This window comes from Callorhinus ursinus, unplaced genomic scaffold (assembly GCF_003265705.2).
Source record: "Callorhinus ursinus isolate GAN/ISIS: 27379988/994484 unplaced genomic scaffold, GSC_fseal_2.0 scaffold5, whole genome shotgun sequence".
NCBI classification, from domain to species: Eukaryota; Metazoa; Chordata; class Mammalia; order Carnivora; family Otariidae; genus Callorhinus; species Callorhinus ursinus.
Window position 1 is genome coordinate 64,538,614 of NW_027397067.1, and position 12,322 is coordinate 64,550,935.

General features: G+C 39.2%; 1 long non-coding RNA gene across 1 annotated transcript in view; it reads left to right on the forward strand.

Moving 5' to 3' along the window:
• Positions 1-11,709, forward strand: part of LOC112823353 (uncharacterized) — a 32,700-nt gene extending 20,991 nt beyond the window's left edge. Inside the window, exons 4-5 of the long non-coding RNA XR_003208007.2 lie at positions 9,042-9,168; positions 10,983-11,709. This is a non-coding gene — a long non-coding RNA (uncharacterized lncRNA). The remainder of the gene's footprint in view (positions 1-9,041; positions 9,169-10,982) is intronic.
• Positions 11,710-12,322: the final 613 nt, after the last annotated feature.

Below are 12,322 nucleotides of genomic sequence, written 5' to 3' on the forward strand. Positions count from 1 at the left end.
GGATTCAGAGATATGAGTTGGAACCCAGTTTTGCTATTGAATAGCTATGACACTTTGGGGGAGATATTTAGTTCCCTGGTGTTAATTTCTTCATCTATAATATGGAAATGAGGATCATACTTAATTTTTAGGGATGATGCAAACATTACATGTGGTAAAAATCTGGAGGGTTACTGAACCAGAGGACACACTTGAGTAGTTAGCTTTTTTATTACTTGAATTAAACTAAGTCTAAATAGATGTCTTTCTTTTTATAGTGCCTGGCACAATGTAAACACTCAGTGAGTATTGCTAATTGCTAGTGATAATTATGGGTAATAGAAATATTATAACTGCTTTGTTAAATTTACATTATCATAATACAGAAAATTCATGAAGAAAAACTGAGATGGAGAAAAACAAATTGACATGGTCAAATGAGACTTCAACCAAAATCTCAGAGAGAGTGCTTTTTCCATCTTGAAAATGGCCGAATTTTGCCACAGGTTTCCTATATAGAAAGAAAGCTTACCTTGTCTCTACTTCATGTCACTCAACCTCACAATGCAGAAAGCCAGAATATCCACTGTGTCTCTTGTTCTTAGACCAAGAGTAGACATCATCTTCCATGTGCTTGTGGGAAGGTTTGAGGTTTGTCTGGCTCCAAAGAGCTAATCCAAGGAAACATCTTCCATTCTTCACCGGGATATTAACCCAAAAGAAAATTGGAGGCTGCTGTGGCTAAGCAATTGGAAACATTTTCCAGAAAATAGTTAGCGTGTTACAGCTCTGCATTAGCCCTTCTCCTTTCTAGAATTGTTAAGGCTGCCTTGCGTTGGCATGTGTCGAAATCACCACTTACTTGCTTTCTGTGTGCTAGGCTCTGGTAGGTGTTTTGTAAACATTATCTCATTTTCATCTTATCAACAGGGCTGTGAAGTCAACACTAATACCCCATATTTACATGTGAGAAACTTGAAACTTGAAGAGGTGTACCTGAATGAGGAGTACCCCCTCACCACCACATTATGGTACAGAGTTTTGTTAACAAATTTGACTCTTGGGTGAGTTTGAAACGACTCAGTTTGGTGAGGAAAGCCAGGCTCGTAGGCTCACACCTCTGGCCATGGTGTTAATCCAAGTCTTTCTCAACCCTGGGAGCACGGCAGAAACTTGCTGAGAATGGGCTGGTTCTCTCCACAGAATGGACGGAATAGACAGCTTGTTGACTGTTCCTTGGGCCACAGAAAACCTGCAAGCCATGTGCTTCAAAGAAAAGCCAGACTTCTCAGGAGAAGTTATCTATTCCAGATTGTGCAAAACTCTGGAGAGTGGAGCTAGTCAGGTTAATGCAGTTGAAGGCAAAGACAAAGTAGGAGGGGAAAGAAAGCAAAACTAATGAAGCTCAGCCTTTGATCTCTGCTAATCAAGGCATTTCACGAGGTACTTTATGATCATGTAGTACTCAGTTCCTAATGAAAATGCTTTAAGTATGATTTTACTGGAGAGATCTAAGAAGCAACCATTTAGGGAAGCAAGCCAGATATTAGGTAACTCAAGACCACTCAGGAAATCAAAACAAAGTTACAGCTCCATTAGCCAAGTGTAATGTTTTTGGAGGGAAGGCAAAGGGGCCCAGGTAGCCAGAAATTTTCCCTGCCTTCATTCTCCCCAGGGAAAATATCAAGTACATTGCACGTTCTGGGGCATCTCAATCCCTATTCTTAACCCTTATGCAAGCAGGGCTACAAGTCTTTTACCACCTTTGCACACTAGTACTCAGCTGTTTACCTTAAAATAATTTGCCTTTCCACTCTTGGCAGAGTCTAACTTGCCAGATGGACACTTCATTGAGTGTACATGTTCTGGAAGGAAGGAAATGTCTCTTGGGATGTGTCTGATGGAATACAAAGATGTCCAGTGTATTACTCTACATTTCAATAGCACTTCATATTTGCAAAGGGCTTTATCATAATGCTTCATTAGTGATTGCATAAAACAACCCAATGAGGGAGATGGTGATGTGTTTGCCGTACAAACAAAACTGAGACACATTCAGGCTAATTTGCTTCAGCCCACACAGCAAGGATTAGAAATTCCAGACTCAGAGCTGCATGTTTCCAGAGCCTCACTTGCCTTAGGTTCTCAGGGTTGTGGTTATGTCGATACAAGCACAAACTGATGTTAAATAGCAACCTATAGTGGTACTCTAAGTATCCATGCTAAATATAAACTTTATATAGGGCCCAATAAATACATCGTAATGGAAAGACCATGAAAGTGGTTTGCCACTTCCTTCTTTATTTGCACAATCTCACATTTTTCTGGTTCTCCCATTTGATCGTCAGTGACTCTTCGGTTCTGCCTCCCTTCTCCATTTGCCTCCCAACTGTGAACATCCCCAAGGGTCTAGTTCCTGTGTTTCTAATCCCACTACTCTCTCCAGCTTCAAATAACTCCACAAAATTCATAAATCCTAAATTACCAAATTGTTCTCTCTCTTCCAAATTCTTTCTGTCTTTTATTCATTTGTTGATTCAACACATATTTCTTCTAGCTACCACATCCTAGGGGCACACAACAAATAAATGGTTAAACATCAGAGCTTCCTTTCATCTAGTTCGTGGGCTATCAAGGCAAAGCCACATAGAGAGAATTCCAATATTCTATAGCAAATGTTGTAATAATCTTGGCATTATTAGAGCAGAGAGACATTTTGCCCTACCTGGACTGACAAATCAAGGAAGAAATCCGAGAGGAAATAAACTTGTTCCTAATTCCCAGTCCCAATTAATCACTCAATCACTCATATATCTGGTGATCAATTATTTAGCACTTATTGAGTCCAAGTCCAGAGTGAGAACAAAAAACATTACGTAAGATACTTATCTTTGTGTGACCTCAAGGATTTTACTATATAGGCAGGAAGAAAGGCATTTCTACAGAACCAGAAGATATCCTCATCACGTTGGTATTTGTCTTCCCTTATGTATCTGATTGAACAAATTTTATCTCCTACCTTCATTGTTTGTTTGTTTGTTTTTTAGTATGATCCTAGTGGAAAACTAGTTTTCAAAAAAGTTAGAACCTTAATGGAAAACTTTGTGTGCACTAACTAGTTACCATATAGCTGAAAGGAAATTGTATAGCCTCTTTGAATTTACTTCCTTTTGCCGCAAATGGGATTTACTAATAGTATTAATACTATAAGAATGTTGTGGCAATCAAATTGCAGGGATGCTATTACACAAAGTATTTTTCAAACTGTGGCCTGCCCACCATGTGAATAATGGTTAGATTTTTTTTAAGATTTCTTTATTTATTTGAGAGAGAGAAGGAGAGAGAGAGTGTGTGAGGGGGGGAGGGGCAGAGGGAGAGAAGTAGACTCCCCATTGAGTGTGGAGCCCCACATGGGACTCCACCCCACGACCCTGAGATCACAACCTGAGTGGAAACCAAGAGTCAGAGGCTTAACTGACTGAGGCTTCCAGGCCCCGCTGGTTAGATTATTTTTACATTTTAAGTATGACAGATTTATTTTAAATGTTTAAATTAAATTATTTGCAAATACATGAATAAAAGTGTTATCACATCTATTTCAAGCAGGATAGATTGTAAGATGTTTAACAATCTTGAATCTATTTTCATCATATGCTCCAAATAATTCATACCGTGTTAGTAACTGTCAAAAGGCATTGGGAATCAGAATTTTAATTTTATGGGAAAGATTCTAGAAATCATCAAATGATATCTCCTGTTTTTTCAATAAGATAGTTGGGACTTACAGTGGTTTAGTATCTTTCTTAGGATCATAAAACTGATTAAATGTAGACATGAATTTGGAGCTCATGTCTGCTGGTTCCTCATGCATTAAACTGTACTTCATGAATTGAGTCAATTTCTTACTGGAGGCAAATTACTTAGGTTGTATTAGGCCAAGGAAAATAAGATCCCATCTGTGGGATATGTGATCCAATGGATTTTATTTCTCTGCTGTTCTGCTTTACTTAGCACCATGTTATACATGAGATAGAGAGGGAAACAGGTTGGCACCAAAAATAACAGACTCCCAGAGGGCAGGTATGGAAATTTATCTCCTGTTATGAAGTCCCAGAAGCTCAGATCACTTATTCCTTGGGACTCCATGCATTTCCATCTCCAAATCTCCCACCCACCACACACACACACACACACACACACACACACACACACACACACAACCAAAGATCCTCTGAATGGTATCCTGAGAGATGGAAGAGGTAGGGATTTCTTCAGCACCTCTCATTCCATACTGGTCAGGGGTTGCCACACAGGGAGATAATTCACTCACACCTCCACATATGATGCCTGGCAGGGGGCCACTAGGGGAGTTACACTCTAGTGTCAGGGAAGACCCAGGGTAGAAAATGAGAGTTGGGCGGTGCAGCTGTAGCATAAACTGAGCCATCACTGAGGGCCATGCTGGAGCGGGGCATGCCAAAATTTGGTGAGAGCAAACATAAGAGATCGGATCTTACTGTGTCTCATATATTCTCCTGTGTGAATATTGACCTAGTATTTACTATGCATCATATATTCTTCCATACAGACCCTAGCAAAGTTCTTAATATGCATCATATACTCTTTGGACTGCTTTCTACGTATTAAATTCATTTAATCCTCACAATAACTTATAATGTAGGCACTAGGACTATATCCATTTTGCAGATGACAAAACTGAGGCAGAAAGGTTAATTAAGTTGCCCAGGCTCACACATTACCAAGTGGTATCGCTGGGAGTTAAAGGCGGGCATTCTGGCTCCAAAGACCATGCTCAGACTATGTGTATGAGGCAGTGCTTCTGAGGTGAATACAGAAGAGAAATGTTTGACTTCTAAGCTGGCATAAAATGAGTAACTATGAAAGACACACCTGAGTCACTCTAATGAATGTAAGAAAGGGTAGTGTAAAACTTCAGAGAATGAATTTTGGGGTCAGACAGGCATTGGTTCACTTTTCCAGCCTCTTTCTGGCTACCTCGCATAGACCACTGAAACTTTAAACCTCAATTCTTTCTTCTGTATAATGAACCATATTTATTTCGTAAGGTCGTTATGAGAAGCAAGCTTTTTTAAAATGCAGAGTGTACTCAGTAAGTCCTTAAGAAATAAATGGTAGCTTAAAATTGTGTATTTTAGGGAATTCTGATTATGTCATATGTCTCTTCTGCTTTTGAAAGAAATGGGAAAAAACAAAGCTTGGTGCTGGCAGTCTATGGCTCAGAAGGAGGCAGGCACATTATTTATTTATATACTTGCCTTTTAGTTGAAATTCCTCTAAAATGTTTTTCCTGCCCTTGGCCAACACACACACAAAAAACAAACAATCCTAACACTGAACAGGACTGAGTTCTCTCTGAAGAATAATCCAGAGGCTGCAGCATATATGGAGTCCTGGAGGGAGGGGACCTGAGTTAGAATCCCAGCTCCATGATTACTAACCTGCTGGGTAATTTTTTTTTTCTTAATGTCACTGAGTATTAGTTTTTGTATATTTGAACTGGGTATAATAATAATGCTTATTTAGCAGTGTTGTCCTAATGATCAAGTGATACGAAATAGGTAAAGCAACTGGCCCATACTACATGCCCAACTAAGACTGTCTTGTAGGAAAGAAAATATGGGTCCAAATTCTGTCCAAGTGAAAAAGAATCCTTGCTATGATTTTTTTCCACACTTATTATCCTTCTTATTCTATATTAGTGTTTCTAGGGTCGGGGGGGTATCCTCTAAGTATATTTAAGTTGGTATTTGTTTATTAGCCTAGTGAAATGGCAAGTGGCTAAAGAAAATGGGGCTAGTCTGTGACAGAATGGCTAGGTTTGGAGTGGAAGATTGGTAAATAATAATGGAGCAATGCATGCAAATTTAATTGGAATACAATTTTTGAAGAATCATTTTTGAAGCATGAAATGCATTGCCTTTTAAGAACACAGGGTGGCAAAGAACTAATAATCCAATCAAGAAATGGGCAGAAGACACGAACAGACATTTTTCCAAAGAAGACATCCAAATGGCCAACAGACACATGAAAAAGTGCTCAACATCGCTCGGCATCAGGGAAATCCAAATCAAAACCTCAATGAGATACCACCTCGTATCAGTCTGAATGACTAAAAATAACAAGTCAGGAAATGACAGATATTGGTGGGGATGTGGAGAAAGGGGAACCCTCCTACACTGTTGGTGGGAATGCAAGCTGGTGCAGCCACTCTGGAAAACAGTCTGGAGGTTCCTCAAGAAGTTGAAAATAGAACTACCCTATAACCCAGCAATTGTACTACTGGGTGTTTACAACAAAGGTACAAATATAGTGATCCGAAGGGGTACGTGCACCCCAATGTTTATGGCAGCAATGTCCACAATAACCAAACTATGGAAAGAACCAAGATGTCCATCAACAGATGAATGGATAAAGAAGAGGTGGTATATATCTACAATGGAATATTATGCAGCCATCAAAAAAAAAACAAAAATAAAAACAAAAACGAAATCTTCCCATTTGCAACAACATGGATGGAACTAGAGGGTATTATGCTAAGCAAAATAAGTCAATCAGAGAAAGACAAGTATCATATGACCTCACTGATATGAGGAATTCTTAATCTCAGGAAACAAACTGAGTGTTGCTGGAGTGGTGGGGGTGGGAAGGATGGGGTGGCTGGGTGATAGACATTGGGGAGGGTATGTGTTATGGTGAGCGCTGTGAATTGTGTTAAGACCGATGAATCACAGACCTGTACCTCTGAAACAAATAATACATTATATGTTTAAAAAAAAAAGAAAAGAAAATAGTAGGAAGGGAAAAATGAAGGGGGAGGGAATCGGAGGGGGAGACGAACCATGAGAGACTGTGGACTCTGAGAAACAAACTGAGGTTCTAGAGGGGAGGGCGGTGGGGGGATGGGTTAGCCTGGTGATGGGTATTAAGGAGGGCACTATTGAATGGAGCACTGGGTGTTATAAGCAAACAATGAATCATGGAATACTACATTGAAAACTAATGATGTAATGTATGGTAACTAACACAACATAATAAAATAAAATAAAAAAAATAAAATGGAAAAAAAAAAAGAACAGAGGGTGGGCCAGAACCAAGTCTTATTGGTAGGTGATAAGAATATAGAGAAGAGAGGAGTTTTGAGGTAAGGGCTGTACTTAGTCTGTTTTCCAGGAGATTCAGATGAGACACATTTGGCCACAAAATTGCTTCTTGGGCACTATACCTACAAAATTGGTTGAGCGGCAGTTCTTGTAGTTATGAGGTCTGAGAATGAGGACTGGGTCATATATAAGACTGCTTATCTTTTGTTTGGGTCTTAGTTTGATATTTGGCCAAAGCCAACATTGGACAGGTGCCTAGTTGCCTCCCAGGAGGTGGTTGGATTCAGAGCATAGCATCTGGGTTACAGCAAAGATCACATCAGGGATATTGTGCATGAAATATCCTGGCACTCACCATTATCTAAATCCATTTGGTACATGGTGTAGACTGGCTCTGGGATTTAGAAATGAAGTTGGCATTACTCAATTTCCCATGTAAATTTAGTGATATTATATTAATAGAAACAGCATATATTTCATAGTTCAAGACAAAGGACCACTCCCAAATAATTTCTGGGAAAACACCCCCCTCGGGGTGGGGGGAGTCTCATCCTTGCCTATAATCTTCTCATGACTCATGCTCTTCCATGGTAGCCGCCCACCTTCCTCCAGCCCACACTCCTCATCCACACTAAGGTACCCTGCCAGTGAAGTCACTGCTTTAGAGTGGTACATCGTGCTGTTTGTTGTGACTTCTGAGAAATGCTACTAACTGTATCAAGAGTACTATTTCCCAACTCACCCCAAGTTGTGACATTCTGGAGATTCCAAAATGATGTTTTGCCTAAGACTTCCTAGGCCAGGAAAAATCATCTATTTTATGCAGAAAGAGAGCAAATACCTTCCCCCTCTTACCTGGAGGCCAATGTACTCTAGGACACTAGAAGGGGCCCTAGCAATGTATTCCCATGATTCTATATTTTATAATATTCACGGCGTATATTTAAACTGCAATCAGTCAAGACTACTGTCTCTTTCTTCTACTCCTCAGTCATTTATAACCCTGTGTCTAGTGGTGTTGGAATGGCTAAGGGTATTTGGAGGATCCAGCTAAGGGAAAGTTGAAATCGAGGACTCTTCAGCTTGGACTTAGCATGTGGTTTGTAGATATTTCTGTGTTATGATTAATATATTTCTAGCCACCCAGTATAGAAATGGGTTTTAGAAATACTTCTGCTGCCCCATCTGCTGGCACACCATTGTGATATGGAGTTCCAGGCCAGATGATTTAATGTGATATTAATGGGTCGTCTGGCATGCAGAACTAGAATTATATGGCTAGAGGGAAAGAAGAAACAAGTTTGAAATGTATGACCCAGGAGCCAATTCTGGAAAATTCTACCATTTTTTTAAATGTGCAAAATTGCAAGCAGAGGATTTGGGTTTCATCAAAGCCGAGAGAAAATGGAAGCCCTCCACTCTCAGAAACATACTTGATGATGTAACATAGATAATTATAAATGTTCCATATGCTTTTTGTCTTGTACATGTAAATCACCCACAGTGGAATTTATCATAATTCTGTGTTTATAAGGGCAAAATTCCAAAAGATACTACAAAGAACGAGTATGCTTATAACTAAAGTTGCATGTTTTATGCATGCTATTGATAATAAAAAGGAATTTTGATCAGTTGCAATAGAGCAAAGGCTGAACTATCTTTCTATTCTATTGTAAAAATCACAAAAATGTCCTATGACTAGGTGGGGATCAAGGAGCATGTAGCCAAGAAATGTAGAAAAAAAGAATTATAGAAGTGTCAAACAGTTAAGAAAAATATCATTTTTGTGGATTGTTGGGGATGTTTGAAGTGCTTATCAACTTTTTACATATTATAACTTATGGTGGCTCCTTTTCTCATACATAAACATTCACTTTTTTTCTTATTCTGTGCTGATAATTTGCATTCATTTCCTTGCAGTGGTACACCTCGACTGTATAAAATTCCAATGTCACAAAAGTTAGATCTGCTTCTGCCTCTGGCTGCTGTACCTTTTGTCATCCAGTCCCGGGGTGGCTGTGCATCGTTTGTGCCTCTGTGCGGCATGGTGAGCTTCCTTTAAACCGTTTACTCAGCTCCCACTGCCCCTTCTCCCCACAGTTTCCAACATGGTGTGTGGGGTTGAGCCGGGGAACAGGAATCATTCTGACCTCTTTCAAACCCAGTGACCTCATCATCTACCTCTAATCTGAATCATTGACCCCCCCAGACCACACCCTTTCAGGCTTTCCCGCCCCAGGCAATCAACACATAGATACCAGGGGAACCTGACTCCTCACACAGATGTGCGGGAATCTCAGGGCTGGCTCATGCAGGACTCCTGCGACAGAGCATCTTCTAACCAAGGTAACAAAAAGAGGAAACAACTGTGTGGGTGTGAGAACCAAAGTTCTTAAAAAATTCCTAGGAACAAGTTTAGGGAAGCTGAGTCACTAGCTTGACAATGGGCAAGAGAAATGCTCTTCTTTGAGCAATAAGTTGCATCACACCACTCTCTGGCCTAAAGCCTTTCTGTAACTTTCCTTTGCATCTGAAATAAAACTGAAAGACCTGGCAATGGTCTTCAAAGTCCTTCATGATCTGCCGCTCCCTCCAAACTTTCTAACCACATCTGTTGTGACTTTGAGCTTTGTTCACCAAATTCTGGGCGCCCTGGCCAATGTTCGGCCCATCTGACTTGCCCAGATTTCCACCTCTGTGCCTTAAAATATACACATCTTACTTTCTGGACATTCTTGTCCATGCTTTTCATCCAGTTTTTATTTTCTCATGCTTGGGATCTCCACTTACATGTCTCAAACTTCTCAAAAAAGTCTTTCATGACCACACTATCTAAACCAGATCCCATCCCTTACTTTCTACCTCAGCATCAAACACTTAGTATTTAGCACTTCTTATATTTATTTGATTAATCTATATACTTACTTGTACACTTTCACCACACTAGAAATTTTGTGGTACCTAGAGGTTCTCCGGAGATATTTGCCTATTACCTTCAAATGATATTATAAATAGAGCCATAGGAACTTATAAAGACGCATGTGATACAACTTTAAACATGTGTACAGTTTCAGATCACACTGCCTGTTGATAGATAGTTGGATAGATGGATAGACAGACGATAGATGATAGAGATGATAGACAATAGATGACAGATAGAAAAATAGATATGTATTGAATTAATACATGGTACATGCATGAATGAATGATTCCATAAACTGAAGATATGGATCAGGAGCAGAGTCAGGTGAATCGGAGTGGGTATGAAGATAAGCATGTATTACGTAGGCCACAAAATTTAAGAAGACTCTCACTCTTGGATCCTGAAAGGTTCTTATAATGTTTCATATGCTGATTCTATACCTCTGTGAACCTAACAGAGAGCCTTCCTAAATTTTCAGCTCTAGCCCTTTCTCTTACCTCATCCTACTCTGAGCCCTGAAGTAGTGACCTGGTAGAGACTCCAAACAGAGACAGATGTCCTCTACTTGCCTTAACTGACTGTCATTTGGGGTGGGGATAATTTATGGTGACCTAAACATTCATGATTGGCATGGACGATTTCACTTCTTAGCCATGTTCTTGCTGGCACAGGTCTTGATAATTCATGGGCTGGTGGTTCTCCATATTCAGTGTGCATGGTGAATCCTGCAGGATGCTAATTTAAAAGTGTAGATTACCATCTTTTACCCCAGAAGTTCTGATTCAGTGATCCTCAGAGCACACTTTGAAACTCACTGCTCTAGTCCTTCTTAAGGTCAGCTCTATGTCCTTTAATCAGCTCAGTGTGAAAATACAACAGGAACTTGTGGCAGAAATCTCATTACAAGGTCACCAAACCCTGTTTTGTTTTCCTTCTAGAAACACAAGCCACAACTCCCACCTGCCTTGAGGTCACGTGAAGCCATGGGACTGATTTCTGGGCAGGAGGGATAAATGTCACATCTGGGTCAGGTTCATAAAACTGCCGAGGGGATCCTCTATGCTCTCTTCCTTCTGTCATTGAACAACCAGATGCAGAGCATAACAGGGCCAATCTAAAGACACAGGACATGAGAGAAACCACTGAACGGAAGGATCCCACATCTCTGACTGACTGTGTGGAGCAGCTTCCCTGGATCCAGCATGATCTGGTCTATAATGTGAGAGAAGACTAAACACTTAATTGTGCTAAGCCACCAAAATTGTGTGCTCAACAGTTAACGTCACCTTCTCTGACAAATATGAAACTCAGTTTTCCCCTCTGATCAAGGTAAAAAAATGTAGTGCTTGGCATTAGCATGCTGTATCACTTTTAAAATTTTCCTTTGTATTCAGCATATTAAATGTCCTGAAATTCATAGGAGATGACAAAGAAACGCATTAGATCCATATTGAAGATGAAGGTGTGGGCTCTAGAATCGGACTACTTGGGTCTGCATCCCAACTTCACCACTTACTAACTGATGCTTGGGAAGGGATATGTAATCTTTCTGAGCCATGGTTTCTCATTTATGAAATGAAGGGGATAATAGCACACTATAAATGGTAATGCTAGAATGGTAACTATTATTTCTGTAATCATCATCATCATCATTAGTACATAGTTAACATGAGAATTAATATTTATTTTTACTAAATATATAATAATAATGTAGTTATAGGATATAATAAACCTATTATATTATTATTACACATCAATAGTAACATTATTGATATTCATGTGTACTAATATTAGTATTATATATTATTATATTTTACATAACATTTTAATATTAGTAATACATATTAGTAAATATACGTTATTGGTATTAGTAAAATTGGAAATGTCTTACGTGTATTTTTTTCTTGATCATATTTTCAGGTTTTGCAAATCCAGAGTTTTTATCCCATGTACTGGATATTGATATTATAATTCTAATTATGTTGAAAATACTCTCAGTTAATCCACAAGGTTATTTTATAGCATTTTTTAAAAGAATTAATGTCTTTTACTTTAGTAAATATGTGATCCTATCGAGACACACTAAGGTATAAGGATACTAGCCACTGACCCATAGCTGCACAGAGATTTTTTTATGTTGTTAGTTTCTACTTCATGAAACTATGCCATGATCTGTTCTCCAGGCTTTTTGTATCTGATTAAAGTAAATAAGAAAATGCCTGAATTTTGTGTTAGTCCTAAGATATAAACAGATTTCAACAAGATGTCAAGTAAATCC